The sequence below is a fragment of the Scyliorhinus canicula genome, unplaced genomic scaffold (assembly GCF_902713615.1).
Source record: "Scyliorhinus canicula unplaced genomic scaffold, sScyCan1.1, whole genome shotgun sequence".
NCBI classification, from domain to species: Eukaryota; Metazoa; Chordata; class Chondrichthyes; order Carcharhiniformes; family Scyliorhinidae; genus Scyliorhinus; species Scyliorhinus canicula.
This window is the reverse complement of record NW_024056020.1, coordinates 92,755-105,501: the sequence shown is the minus strand read 5'-3', so window position 1 is coordinate 105,501 and position 12,747 is coordinate 92,755. Positions and strand designations below refer to the sequence as shown.

The window sequence follows — 12,747 nt, the reverse complement described above, 5'->3', positions numbered from 1 at the left end:
CGGTGCCAACCAGCGCATGCGCGGTGGCCGCCCTCCCCCGCTGTGGCCGCCCTCCCCCAGGGCGGTCCCCCCCCCCCGGTCCGCTCCCCCCTCGGTCTCGGTCCGCTCCCCCCCCCCCCCCCGCGGGTCCGCCCCCCCCCTCGGGTCCGCCCCCCCCCCTCGGGTCTGCCCTCCCCGCGGGTCCGCCCCCCCCGCGGGTCCACCCCCGCCCCCCCCAGGCCCCGACCCCCCCCAGGGCCCCACAGGCCCTGCCCCACCAGGCCCCCCCCCCCCCCCACCAAGGGCGCTGAAGTTCAGCTTGCCCGGGGCGCCAGCAACCCTAGGGCCGGCGCTGGTTACATCTTGCCAACCAGAAAATGACCTATTTATCCCAACTGCCTGCCTTCTGCTGGTTAGCCAGTACACTATCCAGGCTAATAAATTACCCTTAATCCCGAGTGATCCTACCGTGTATATTTTATGCTGCACCTTATCAAATGCTCTCTGGAAGTCCAGATATACAACATCCACAAGATCATTATTACCCACATGGCTTGCAACATCTTCAAAGAACTCTAGCAAATTAGTCAAACACGATTTACCCTTCATTAAACCATGCTGACTCACTTGGTCCATCTCTGACACTTCCACTTCTCTTGCTTGACTTCTCTGAATTTGTTTCCACTGATACTCTGACCACCAATATTCATTACAGGCCCACTGACTCCCACAGCTATCTCGGCTACAGCTCCTCATACCATTCTTCCTGTAAGGACTCTTTCCCATTCTCCCAGAATTTCCAACCCTGCTGCATCTGTTCTGATGATGCCTCTTTTGAAAATGGTGCTGCTGACATGTCTGCATTGTCCTTAGCTAAGATGTTCCCCCAAACCCATCTACTATGGTTGACAGGATACTCAACTTTGTCTGACCCATCTACCAGATCTGTGCCCTCATCCCTTCCCTCCCCTCCCATAAACATGACAGTGTCCCTCTTGTCCTCAATTTCCACCCCACCAGCCTCCACCTTCAAAGGATCATCCTCCACCACTTTCACCATTGCAGCACCATGCTAACACTAAACACATCTTCTCCTCACCCCTGTCAGCATTCCACAGGCACCGCTCCATCTGTGACATCAGGTCCACTCCTCCCATTAGGCCAACTCCCCATCTCCTTCCCATGTCACCTTCCTTTACAATCGCACAGGGAGTAACTTCTGCCCCTTTACATCCTCCTTCCTCACCTTTCAAGACCCCAAACACTTGCACTTCCTTCACTTGGGTTTATTGTATTTGCTGCTCCAGATGCATTTCGTTTCAAGCTTGACCGAAGTTGCTGTCGTCAGTCGTACCAGGAAAGGTCCACTCCAGCGTTGTCCTAGATTCTTTCTGTCCCAATTTTTCACCAATACGTAATCTCCGGGTTTGATTACTGGATATCGAAGGACGGCTGTCCCTGTTGTCCCTGGGAGATGCGCCTGTTTCACCTGTGAGTGGAGAAACCTCAGAGAAAGTGTTAATTGCTTTAAATAGTTCTGCATTTGTTCACCCATCACATGGAGGTCGACGCCCTCCAAGGGTTTTTCGTTGGCATCCCAGGGAGTCCTCATTGGCCGACCATAGACTATCTCTGCAGCCGACGGTCCGGTCCGCGAATGTGGAATCACCCCCATGTGAAACAGCGCCAAGGGTAATACCTTTAGCTAATTTAACCCAATTTCTTCAGTCAATTTAGATAATTTTTCTTTTAAAGTCCCGTTGGCTCTTTCCATCATTCCTGCTGCCTGCGGGTGATCCATGCAGTGCAATTGCTGTTTGATTGCGAGTGCTTCGCACAGTTCAGTATTGATTCGAGCCACAAAATGTGGTCCGTTGTCTGAGCTCACCATTTGGGTACCCCAAAGCGAGGAATAACTTCTGTTAACAACAACTTCACCACTGTATGTGCAGTACAATTTGTGGTGGGAAAGGCTTCAATTCATTTACTAAACACATTGATTAATACTAAACAATATTTGTAGCACTGTACTGTAATTTAATAAAATCAAGCTGTATACAAGCAAAAGGGCCATCTGGCAAGGGAGTGGTTCCTGGCGAGCATTTAATACCTTTACCCTTAGGGGCAGCAGGGTAGCATGGTGGTTAGCATAAATGCTTCACAGCTCCAGGGTCCCAGGTTTGATTCCCGGCTGGGTCACTGTCTGTGTGGAGTCTGCACGTCCTCCCCCTGTGTGCGTGGGTTTCCTCCGGGTGCTCCGGTTTCCTCCCACAGTCCAAAGATGTGCGGGTTAGGTGGATTGGCCATGCTAAATTGCCCGTAGTGTCCTAATTAGTAAGGTTAAGGGGGGGGGGGGGTTGTTGGGTTATGGGTATAGGGCGGATATGTGGGTTTGAGTGGGGTGATCATGGCTCGGCACAACATTGAGGGCCGAAGGGCCTGTTCTGTGCTGTACTGTTCTATGTTCTATGTTTCATGAAAATGAGGCATCGATCCAGCCACGTTTGCGCTGCTGTATTCAAATCTGGGTGCCACCATGTTTTCAGGAGCAGCTGTACCATTCCCTCCTTGCCGTTGGGGAAGGTTTGCTTTGCTGTAAGGATCAGCATGTCGGCGTATTGCGGCTGCCAGAAATCCCAAGGATTTGGCACTGTAGCCTTCATTGACAGTAAGGGTCACGTGGGGTGATACGAGTCCGGACTGATGCCACAGGCCATGGGGTACCTCAACAAGAAAGGCAGAACTTTCCTTTCCCTCAGCCATGCCGACAAAGGAAACGGATTGTAGAGACCCCGGGGCTTCTTGGTAAATGCTCTCCAATTTAGTTGAGCATCCCGTATGATCGTAGCATAGAGTCGTAGCATGTGGATGAGGAATATTTAAGGGAGGTGAAAAGTGGGAGGGATCAAAATCAATCGACCACCACTGTGGGGCAGTGAAAAGTGGTAAGTTCCAAAGTTGGGCTTGTGGGATAGGTGAGATGGCTGTGCCATTATCGAGGCAAACTATCTCCACCTGTAAGGGACACAGCAAGTCACGCCCTGCGAGGTTAACGCCAAGGACCCGGGTAACCGTGAAAGGAATGCAACATTCCCGGCCCTCGGCTTCGTAAGTGGGTAAATAGCACTTTCCCCCATAAAACCAGCAAATTCCACATGGTTATCAGAAAGGGGAAATCTATGCTTCAGAACTAATGTCCAATCCAATGTAGAATAAATAGCACCCGTGTCAATCAAAAAGGAGATGGGCACGCCTTCTATGTAAATCGTAGCTGTGGACTCGTCAGAGTGGTCCGCTGAAAGGACCGGAAAGTTCGGTCGGGCTAGTCAATAGGGGTTAGAGGCAGTGAAGGGTGTCTGCCGACAGGGTGAAATCTACCTTGTCGTCGGGGTGATGGGCAATCCCTAGCGTAGTGGCCTGGCCGTGGGCAGTTGAAGCAAGTGACATTGTATTTTGCTGAAGGACGGCGCGGAGGAGCACTGTCGAAATCCTCCGTGTGTGCAGTAGGAGCCTGCGGACGGTAACCAAATTCAGGAGGATCAGCGCAGTCTGGACGATAGTAACGCAAATCTGTCTGAGAGTTTTGACCTTTAGGATGTCTTCTTTGAGAGGGACGTTGGACAAATTCGGATTTAATTCTCGGCATATTGTCTTAATAACGGGTCTCCTGGTTGCGGCCGTTGCTCCAGTAATAAGAAACAGCTCGTTTCATTTGAGATTTTGAATTATTAGACCAGTCCATATTATTAATTTTAATACTGGATGCTACCCGGTCAGGCAATACCTGCATTAGTAGAGCGTTAAATTGGGGAGACTGATTTCCTGCATTGAAAGCAAGGTCACCAGAGTAAAAAGAGTGTACACGCTGCAGAAGCAGTCAAAAAAGTCTGGACCATCTTCCTTAGTCGTAGGGGTACACTCCAGAAGTTTGGCGATATCAACGGGTTTACGGAGAGCCCGTTTTGGAGCCGGGAACATTAAGGTACGATGATCGTCCTCAGTTTGGTCTGCGGCGCTGAAGGCAGTCCACGTGTCGCCATGAAGTCCTAATTCATTTTTCCACTTCTCCCCTATTTCAGGGGGGAAGTGATGAATGAATCAGTGAATGTTGATCACGTGCGGTAGCACCGTACATGGTAGCACCGTCGTCTCAAAAATTCAATGAACCCTTCTGGGTCAGTTTTGCAGGAGGGACACTGGGACATGATTAAACAAAGCTCCTGAGGTTTAAAAGCCTGCCAAACCTCTATGAATGGCTCGTCATTGTCACCCACATGTGGGTTGATGACGCTCCTAATGGGATAATTTGTGGGAGGAGGTGGTGGCAGGAAAGGCTCCTCCTCCGTAGGTTGAAGTGACAAATCACGAAGAGCCTGATTAACAGAGGTGAAAGGCTGTTCCATATTTAGGAGTTGAGTTTGCGAACGAGTGGGTGATGCGACGGGAGATGTTGCAGCGGAAATTTAATTGGCGGAGGGTCCGTAAGGGGGAGGCTGGACATAGGGGAGGTCTATGGGTCAACTCCTCCTCTTCCCCAGTGTCGCCTGAAAAGGGAAACATTGGGATGCCAGAGCAACTGGAAGGATCCTCCGTTCGTTTAACCCGTGGGCTAGCCCAACTTGCCTCGTGGTAGGAGGTCTCTTATTGCCGAATTGCTGTTAGTGTTTTCATGTTTTCTATCCCAAAGCTCACATTCCAATTTTAAAGTTTCCCAATTTTTTACTTTACCGTGCACACACTCATCAATCCCTTTTCTGCGGGCGTTATCCCTCCAACTCATCAAGAGTGATTGCTCGTGGCGTTTAGTGGACTGTTTCTTTCATTCTGAAATTAAAGCTTTCCATTTGAAGGCTGTGTTTTTTTCCCAAATCGCTTTTTCTGCAGCAATGCAGTTGTCAAAGTTCTAAGTGCCACCTAGTGGCCAGATATCATTACCTAATTTATTGTTCAGAGCTGATAATCTACGGAAATTACGTTCTTGAGAAGGGGTTTCTGAACACATAAAGAACAGAGGAGAATTGCCCCAAGTGTTGTCTAAAGTTTGTCCCATAACGTCAGTGTATTATGCCCCTGGCAAAAAATGTTTCAAATAATTCCTTTTTGCAAAATCACAAGGTCCCTGTAAATGGGCTGGAATTGTTATCAGGATAAAGAGACCCAAATGAACATGGTTCAATCCTGAATGCGAGGAACAGTAAAATCCAATCACTGTGGTTACTTGTGGCCTCGTTCGTGTTTCCGCAGGGAGGATGACTGAGTGAATCCCTTCCCACACTCGGAGCAGGTGAATGGTCTCTCTGTCGTGTGAACTCGCTGGTGTGTCTGCAGGTTGGATGACTGAGTGAATCTCTTCCCACACTTGTCGCAGGTGAATGGCCTCTCCCCATTGTGAATTTGCTGATGTACAGTGAGATTCGATGAGTGTCTGAACCCAGTCCCACAGTGAGAGCACATGAACGGTCTCTCGTCAGTGTGAACACGTTGATGGCGAATCAGATCCCCAGAACGTTTATAGGACTTCCAACAGTCAGGACATTGGAACGGTCTCTCATCAGTGTGAACTCGCTGGTGACTCAGCAGTTGGGATGACTGAGTGAATCCCTTCCCACACACGGAGCAGGTGAATGGTCTCTCCCCAGTGTGAACTCACTGGTGTGTGGACAGAGCAGATGGCCAAGTGAATCCCTTCCCACACTCTGAGCAGGTGAACGGTCTCTCCCCAGTGTGATTTCGCTGATGTGTCAGCAAGTTGGTTGACTGAATGAATCCCTTCCCACACTCGGAGCAGGTAAATGGTCTCTCTCTAGTGTGAATTCGCTGATGTACAGTGAGTTCAGATGATCTTCTGAACCCAGTCCCGCAGTGAGAGCACCTAAACGGTCTCTCGTCAGTGTGAACACGTTGATGGCACATCAGTTCCCCAGAACTTTTATAGCACTTCCCGCAGTCTGGACATTGAAACGGTCTCTCATCAGTGTGAACTCGCTGGTGACTCAGCAGGTGGGATGAATGAATAAATCCCTTCCCACACTTGGAGCAGATGAACGGTCTCTCCCCAGTGTGACTGCGTCGATGTGTTTCCAGCTTGGATGGGACAGTGAATCCTTTCCCACAGTCCGCACACTTCCAAGGTTTCTCCTCAGTGTGACTGCATTTGTGGCTTGTGAGGCCTGATGATCGAGTGAATCCTCGTCCACACTCACAACACGTGTACGGTTTCTCCCCACTGTGAACGATGCTTTTTGCTTCCATGCTCAATGATATTCCGATGATATTCAGGATATGATAAATTGAGGGCTCTGTCAGATCCTGATGTGATGCTTGGTCTGGGTTTCCGGACTTTGGGGCCTCCGCTTCGAACACCCTGTGAAACTGATTGAAAACAGAAAATAGGGAGTGAGAGAGAACCCACAAAAACACAAAGGCAGGTTGTGAAATTGAGCTGAATGAATCTGGTCATTTGTGGGACCGGCACTGGGAAAAAGTGACCATTTAAACTTCTGGATTGTCAGAAAAACCCAACTGGCCTCTTTGGGAGGCGAGAGAAAGTGGTGAAGAGGGATTTTGTTTATCTACAAGACTTAGAGAGTAGTTGGCAAAGCAAATTTGATCTTGAGCTTCATAAACAGTAATATTGATACCAAAACTATGCTCCTGGTGGCACAGTGATTAGCACTGCTGCCTCACAGCGCTAGGGACCCGGGTTCAATTCCAGCCTTGGTGACTGTGGAGTTTTCACTTTCTCCCTGTGTCTGTGTGGGTGTCCACCCGGTGCTCAGGTTTCCTCCAACAGTCCAAAGAAGGGAAAGTTAGGTGGATTGGCCTTGATAAATTACCCCTTAGTGTCCAGGGATGAGCAGGTTAGGTGGGGCTATGGGGTTACAGGGACAGGGTAGGGGTGTGGGCCTAGACAGGGTGCCCTTTCAGAGTTGGTGCAGACTCGATGGGCTGAATGGCCTCCTTCTGCACTGTCGGAATGTTATGGTTCTAATTCTATTCTATGAATCTTTATAAAGCTCTGGTCACCACTCTTCAGGAGGATGTGAAGGTTCTTGGAGAAGGTGCAGAGATTTACCAGAATGGTTCCAGCAAAGGAGGTTGAGGGGAGATTTGATTCAGGGACACAAGATTATGTCAGATTTCCATCGGGTGAACAAAGAAACTCTGTTTCCATTCACTGATTGTACAAGCAGCCGAGACACAGATTTAAAGTTTTGTGTAAAACCTGGATTGAACTATATAAGATCCTCAGGGGTCTTGACAGGGTGGATGTGGAGAGGATGTTCCCTCGTGTGGAAGAATCTGGAACAAGGAGGTCACTGTTGCAAAGTGAGGGGTCACCCATTTCAGATGGGAATAAGGATTTTTTTTTCCTCTTGAGGGTTGAAAGACAGGGGGTGGCATAGTGCTTAGCACTGCTGCCTCACAGCACCAGGGACCCAGGTTCACGTCCGACCCTGGGTGACTGTGTGGAGTTTGCACATTCTCCTCGTGTCTGTGTGGGTTTCCTCCGGGTGCTCCGGTTTCCTCCTACAGTTCAAAGATTTGCAAGTTAGGTGCTAAATTGCCCCTTCATCTCCAAGGATGTGCAAATTGGGTGGGATATGTGGATGGGGGAGGGTGGGATGGGGAGGGGTGTTTTTTGGAAGGTTGGTGCTAACTTGGGCTCCTTCTGCACCGTCGGGATTCTATGACTTAGAACTTGCATCCTTAAAATGCAGTGGAAGTCAAGCCTTTGAAACTTTTTAAGGCAGAGATGGATAGATTCTCGATAAGCAAGGGGGTGAAAGGTTATCGGGGTCGGCAGGAATGTGGAGTTGAGGTTAAAATTATTGTATGATGGAGCAGGCTCGAGGGGCCGACTCCTAGTTTGTGTGTAAGGGGCAGGCTCGAGTGGCCGACTCCTAGTTTGTGTGTAAGGAGCAGGCTCGAGGGGCCGACTCCTAGTTTGTGTGTAAGGCGCAGGCTCGAGGGACCGACTCCTAGTTTGTATGTAAGGAGCAGGCTCGAGGGGCCGACTCCTAGTTTGTATGTAAGGAGCAGGCTCGAGGGACCGACTCCTAGTTTGTATGTAAGGAGCAGGCTCGAGAGGCCGACTCCTAGTTTGTATGTAAGGAGCAGGCTCGAGAGGCCGACTCCTAGTTTGTATGTAAGGAGCAGGCTCGAGGGACTGACTCCTAGTTTGTGTGTAAGGAGCAGGCTCGAGGGGCCGACTCATAGTTTGTGTGTAAGGAGCAGGCTCGAGGGGCCGGCTCCAAGTTTGTGTGTAAGGAGCAGGCTCGAGGGACCGACTCCTAGTTTGTGTGTAAGGAGCAGGCTCGAGGGGACGACTCCTAGTTTGTGTGTAAGGAGCAGACTCGAGGGGCCGACTCCTAGTCTGTATGTAAGGAGCAGGCTCGAGGGGCCGACTCCTAGTTTGTGTGTAAGGAGCAGGCTCGAGGGGCCGACTCCTAGTTTGTGTGTTAGGAGGAGGCTCGAGGGGCCGGCTCCTAGTTTGTGTGTAAGGAGCAGGCTTGAGGGGCCGACTCCTAGTTAGTATGTAAGGAGCAGGCTCAAGGGGCCGAGTGGCCTGCTCCTAGTTTGTATGTGAGCATGCAGGTACAGCAGGCGGTAAAGAAGGCAAATGGTTTGCTGGCCTTCATAGCAAGAGGATTTGAGTCGAGGAGCAGGGATGTCTTGCAATTATACAGGGCCTTGTGGAGGCCACAGCTGGAATATTGTGTGCCGTATTAGTCTCCTTATCTGAGGAAAGATGATCCAGCTAAAGAGGAATTGCAGCAAAGGTTTACCAGACTGATTCCTGGGATAGGAGGGTCTGATGTATGAGAGATTGAATCGGTCAGGATTGTATTTACTGGAGTTCAGAAGAATGAGGGGGGATCTCGTAGAAACCTATAAAATGTGGGCTGCACGATGGTGCAGTGGTTAGCACGGTTGCCTCATGTCGCCAATGACCTAGGTTCGATCCCGGCCCTGGGTCACTGTCCGTGCGGAGTTTGCACTTTCTCCCTGTGTCTGTTTGGGTCTCACCCCCACAACCCAAAGATGTGCAGGGCAGGTAGATTTGCCATGTGAAAATTACCCCTTAATTGGGGAAAAACAGAATTGGGCGCTTTAAATTTATATTTAAAAAAATAAACCTATAAAATTCTAACAGTGCTAGACAGAGTAGATTCAGCAAGGATGTTCCCAATGGTGGGTGTGTCCAGAACCCAGGGTCACAGTCTGAAGATACGGGATAGCACGAGCAGCACAAGTGGTTAGCTGTGGCTTCACAGCGCCAGGGTCGCAGGTTCGATTCCCCGCTGAGTCACTGTCTGTGCGGAGTCTGCACGTTCTCCCTGTGTCTGCATGGGTTTCCTCCGGATGCTCCGACTTCCTCCCACAGTCCAAAGATGTGCATGTTAGGTGGATTGGCCATGCTAAATTGCCCTTAGTGTAAAAAGGTTAGATGGGGTTATTGGGTTACTGGGATAGGGTGGAAGTGAGGACTTAAGTGGGTCGGTGCAGACTCGATGGGCCGAATTGCTTCCTTCTGCACTGTATGTTCTGTGTTCTATGACAGACCATTTAGGACAGAGGTAAGGAGAAATTTCTTCACCCAGGGAGTGGTGAACCTGTGGAACTCGTCGCCACAGGAAGAACTGAGACCAAAACATTTCATGTTTTCAAGAAGTAGTTAGATACAGCACTTAGGGTGAAGGGGATCAAAGAATATGGGGAAAGCGGGATTAGGGTATTGAGCCTAATCAGCTCCGATCGTAATGAATGGTGGAGCAGGCTCCAAGGGCCAAATGGCCTCCAGCTTCTATTTTCTACGTTGCTCGGTATTGATACATGTAAATGGTCCAGGAGGTATGAGGAAGAATATTTTTACACAGCCAGTGGCAATGACCTGAACCTTGCTGCCTCTGACGGAGTTTAGAAATAGACACCAGCAAATAATTTTTTTTAATTGGATAGAAATCTGAGAGAAATAAAGCTGTTAGGATGCAGAGATAGAGGAGAATTAGACTGACTGGATTGCTCCAGATAATAATAGTAATCTTTATTAGTCTCAGAAGTAGGCTTACGTTAACTCTGCAATGAAATTCCTGTGAAAAGCCACTAGTCGCCACATTCCGGCGCCTGTTTGTGTACACTGAGGGAGAATTCAGCATGTCCAATTCACCTAGCAAGCACATCTTCTGGGACTTAGATATATTTACAAGGAACATACAGTGCAGAAGGAGGCCATTCGGCCCATCGAGTCTGCACCGATCCACTTAAGCCCTTACTTCCCCCCCATCCCCATAACCCAGTAACCCCTCCAAACTTTTTTTCATCACTAAGGGCAATTTATCATGGCCAATCCACCTAACCCGCACATCTTTGGACTGTGGGAGGAAACCAGAGCACCCGGAGGAAACCCGGGTGACCCAAGCAGGGAATCGAACACGGGTCCATGACGCTGTGAAGCAGCAGTGCTAACCACTATGCTACCATGCCGATTAGAGAGCTAGCATGGACTCAATGGACCAAATGCTTTTCTCTGTCCCATAATGACAGATTTTTTCGTGCAATCTAGTTTCGTAATTTAACCCCGGGGGGTTCAGATATCACTCAGGTAAATCTGTGCTACACTCCCTCGGAGGCCATTCTATCCTTCCTCAGGTTTGTTGCCCAGAACTGAACACAGTTCTCCAGGTTTGGTCTAACCAGGGTTTGTGAATCTCGGGGCTTTTCCAGTCACACTGAGACCCGAAATCTTCCCTCACAGACAGAACAGACAAACCTTTTACCTTCCACACCCAGATGCTGCAGATATTCAGGTTCTGATTAATTGAGTGACTCTGTCAGATCGCGATGTGACGTTTGGTTTGCGTTTCCCGTCTGTTAAACCTTCACTTCCAGTATCCTGTAAATTTACAGAAACCTCACTGTCAGTTTAAGATAGAAATTCACAACATTTTTCTCCTCATCAACTTTGATTAAATGTATTCCTGGAGGTTTGATCACATTACCTGCCCCCATCCTCCAGCCATTAATCGGTCAACACGTCCATCCTTGTGACACACTGCCTTCCTCGGCCAATTGGGAAGCAAAAGGACTCATTACCTTACAGGAGAGTGTCTGACTGTCAGCCAAACAACCTTTATCCCATTTTCAATATTTTTATATCCGCTGAAGAGAAATGTTCAAAAAAACATTTTTTACCGTCCTAATCATTTTCCAAAGATGCAAAAATATTTTCCACTGTCCTAATGATTTCCTAGTTATCTATCTCACCAAGGCAGAAGGTAAAATTTGAATTCATTGCAAGTCTACTGATGAGCATGAAACCATTGTCAATTATTGCAAAGACCCATCTGGTTCACTCCTGAACCTTCAGTGAAGGAAATCTTCTATCCTTACCTGGTCTGGCCTACATGTGACTCCAGATCCAGTCAGCTGGTTGACTCTTAAAATGCTCTCTGAGATGCACTCAGTTCAGGGGCAATTAGGGCTGGGCAGTGAATGCTGGCCCAGCCAGCGACACCCACATCCCGTGAATGAAGAGAAAAGAAAATCTGCCATCCTTACCTGGTCTGGCCGACACGATTCCAAACCACAGCAATGTGGTTGACTCTTTAAATGCCCTCCGAGATGGCCAAGCAAGCCACTCGGTTCAAGGAAAATTAGGGATGGGCAATAAATGTTGGACCAGCCAGTGACTCCCACAAATGATTAAAATAAAATCCGGGGGCAGCACAGTGGGCTATCCTTGATGCCTCACGGCGCTGAGGACCCAGGTTCAATCCTGTCCGTGTGGCGTTTGCACATTCTACCCGTGTTTGCGTGGGTTCCCCCCCCCCCCCCCCACATCCCAAAGATGTGGAGGTTAGGTGGATTGGCCACACTAAATTGCCCCTTAATTGGATAAAATTAATTAGATACTCTAAATTTATGAAAAAATATAAAATCCTGGAGACTCCAGTCAGTCAATCCAGGAGAGTTGGCATCTGCGCCCTGCGGTACCTTGTCCTCTGTAAAGATGGCGGCCGGTAACTCGGGCCTGTTACTGATCAGCTCTCAGTCTATAGAGAAACTACCAAAGCCATAGCATTCACCAGTTCTAAGGATGTGGAGATGCCGGCATTGGACTGGGATGTAAGAAGTCTGACACCAGGTTAATGTCCAATAGGTTTGTTTCAAACACGAGCCTTCGGAGCACTGCTCCTTCCTCAGGTGAATGGAGAGGTGTGTAGGTATGTACCTTTCCATTCACCTGAGGAAGAAGCAGTGCTCCGAAAGCTCGTGTTTGAAACAAACCTGTTGGACTTTAACCAGCTCTATGAAAAAATGAAAATGAAAATCGCTTATTGTCACGAGTAGGCTTCAATGAAGTTACTGTGAAAAGCCCCTAGTCGCCACATTCCGGCGCCTGTCCGGGGAGGCTGGTACGGGAGGCTGGTCTAAGGACACACCTTAGCTCCCTTTCCAATCTGAAAGCAGCCGGAGCTGGATTTACATTCCCCTTAATTCATAATTGCTGGGTGATAATCCTGTACTTCCTTACCTCACACCACTGTGACAGCACCTTCACTACACAGACTGCAGCAACTGACCAAACATCACTTCCCAGTTATTCCTGAAGGCACCGCCTTCCCAACCTGGCCCCTTGCCTGAGGTGTGGTGATCCTCAGGTCACATCACCGCCAGTCAGCTCTCTGTCCCGGGAGCAGGCCCTGCGTCACAGCCGCCAGCTTGGGGAAGCAGAGCGCATGCGCTGGCGTCTTCGTGATGCAA

General features: G+C 49.2%; 1 long non-coding RNA gene across 2 annotated transcripts in view; it reads right to left on the bottom strand.

Annotated features, from left to right (window-relative positions):
• Nucleotides 1-10,827, bottom strand: part of LOC119961637 — a 39,905-nt gene extending 29,078 nt beyond the window's left edge. The window contains exons 1-2 of one of the 2 annotated variants that reach the window (XR_005459696.1): nt 10,761-10,827; nt 1,226-1,468 (exon numbers count right to left, since the gene is read on the bottom strand). This is a non-coding gene — a long non-coding RNA (uncharacterized LOC119961637). Of the gene's footprint in view, nt 1-1,225; nt 1,807-10,760 lie in introns of those variants that run through there. The other variant, XR_005459695.1, reaches the window with a different exon arrangement.
• Nucleotides 10,828-12,747: the final 1,920 nt, after the last annotated feature.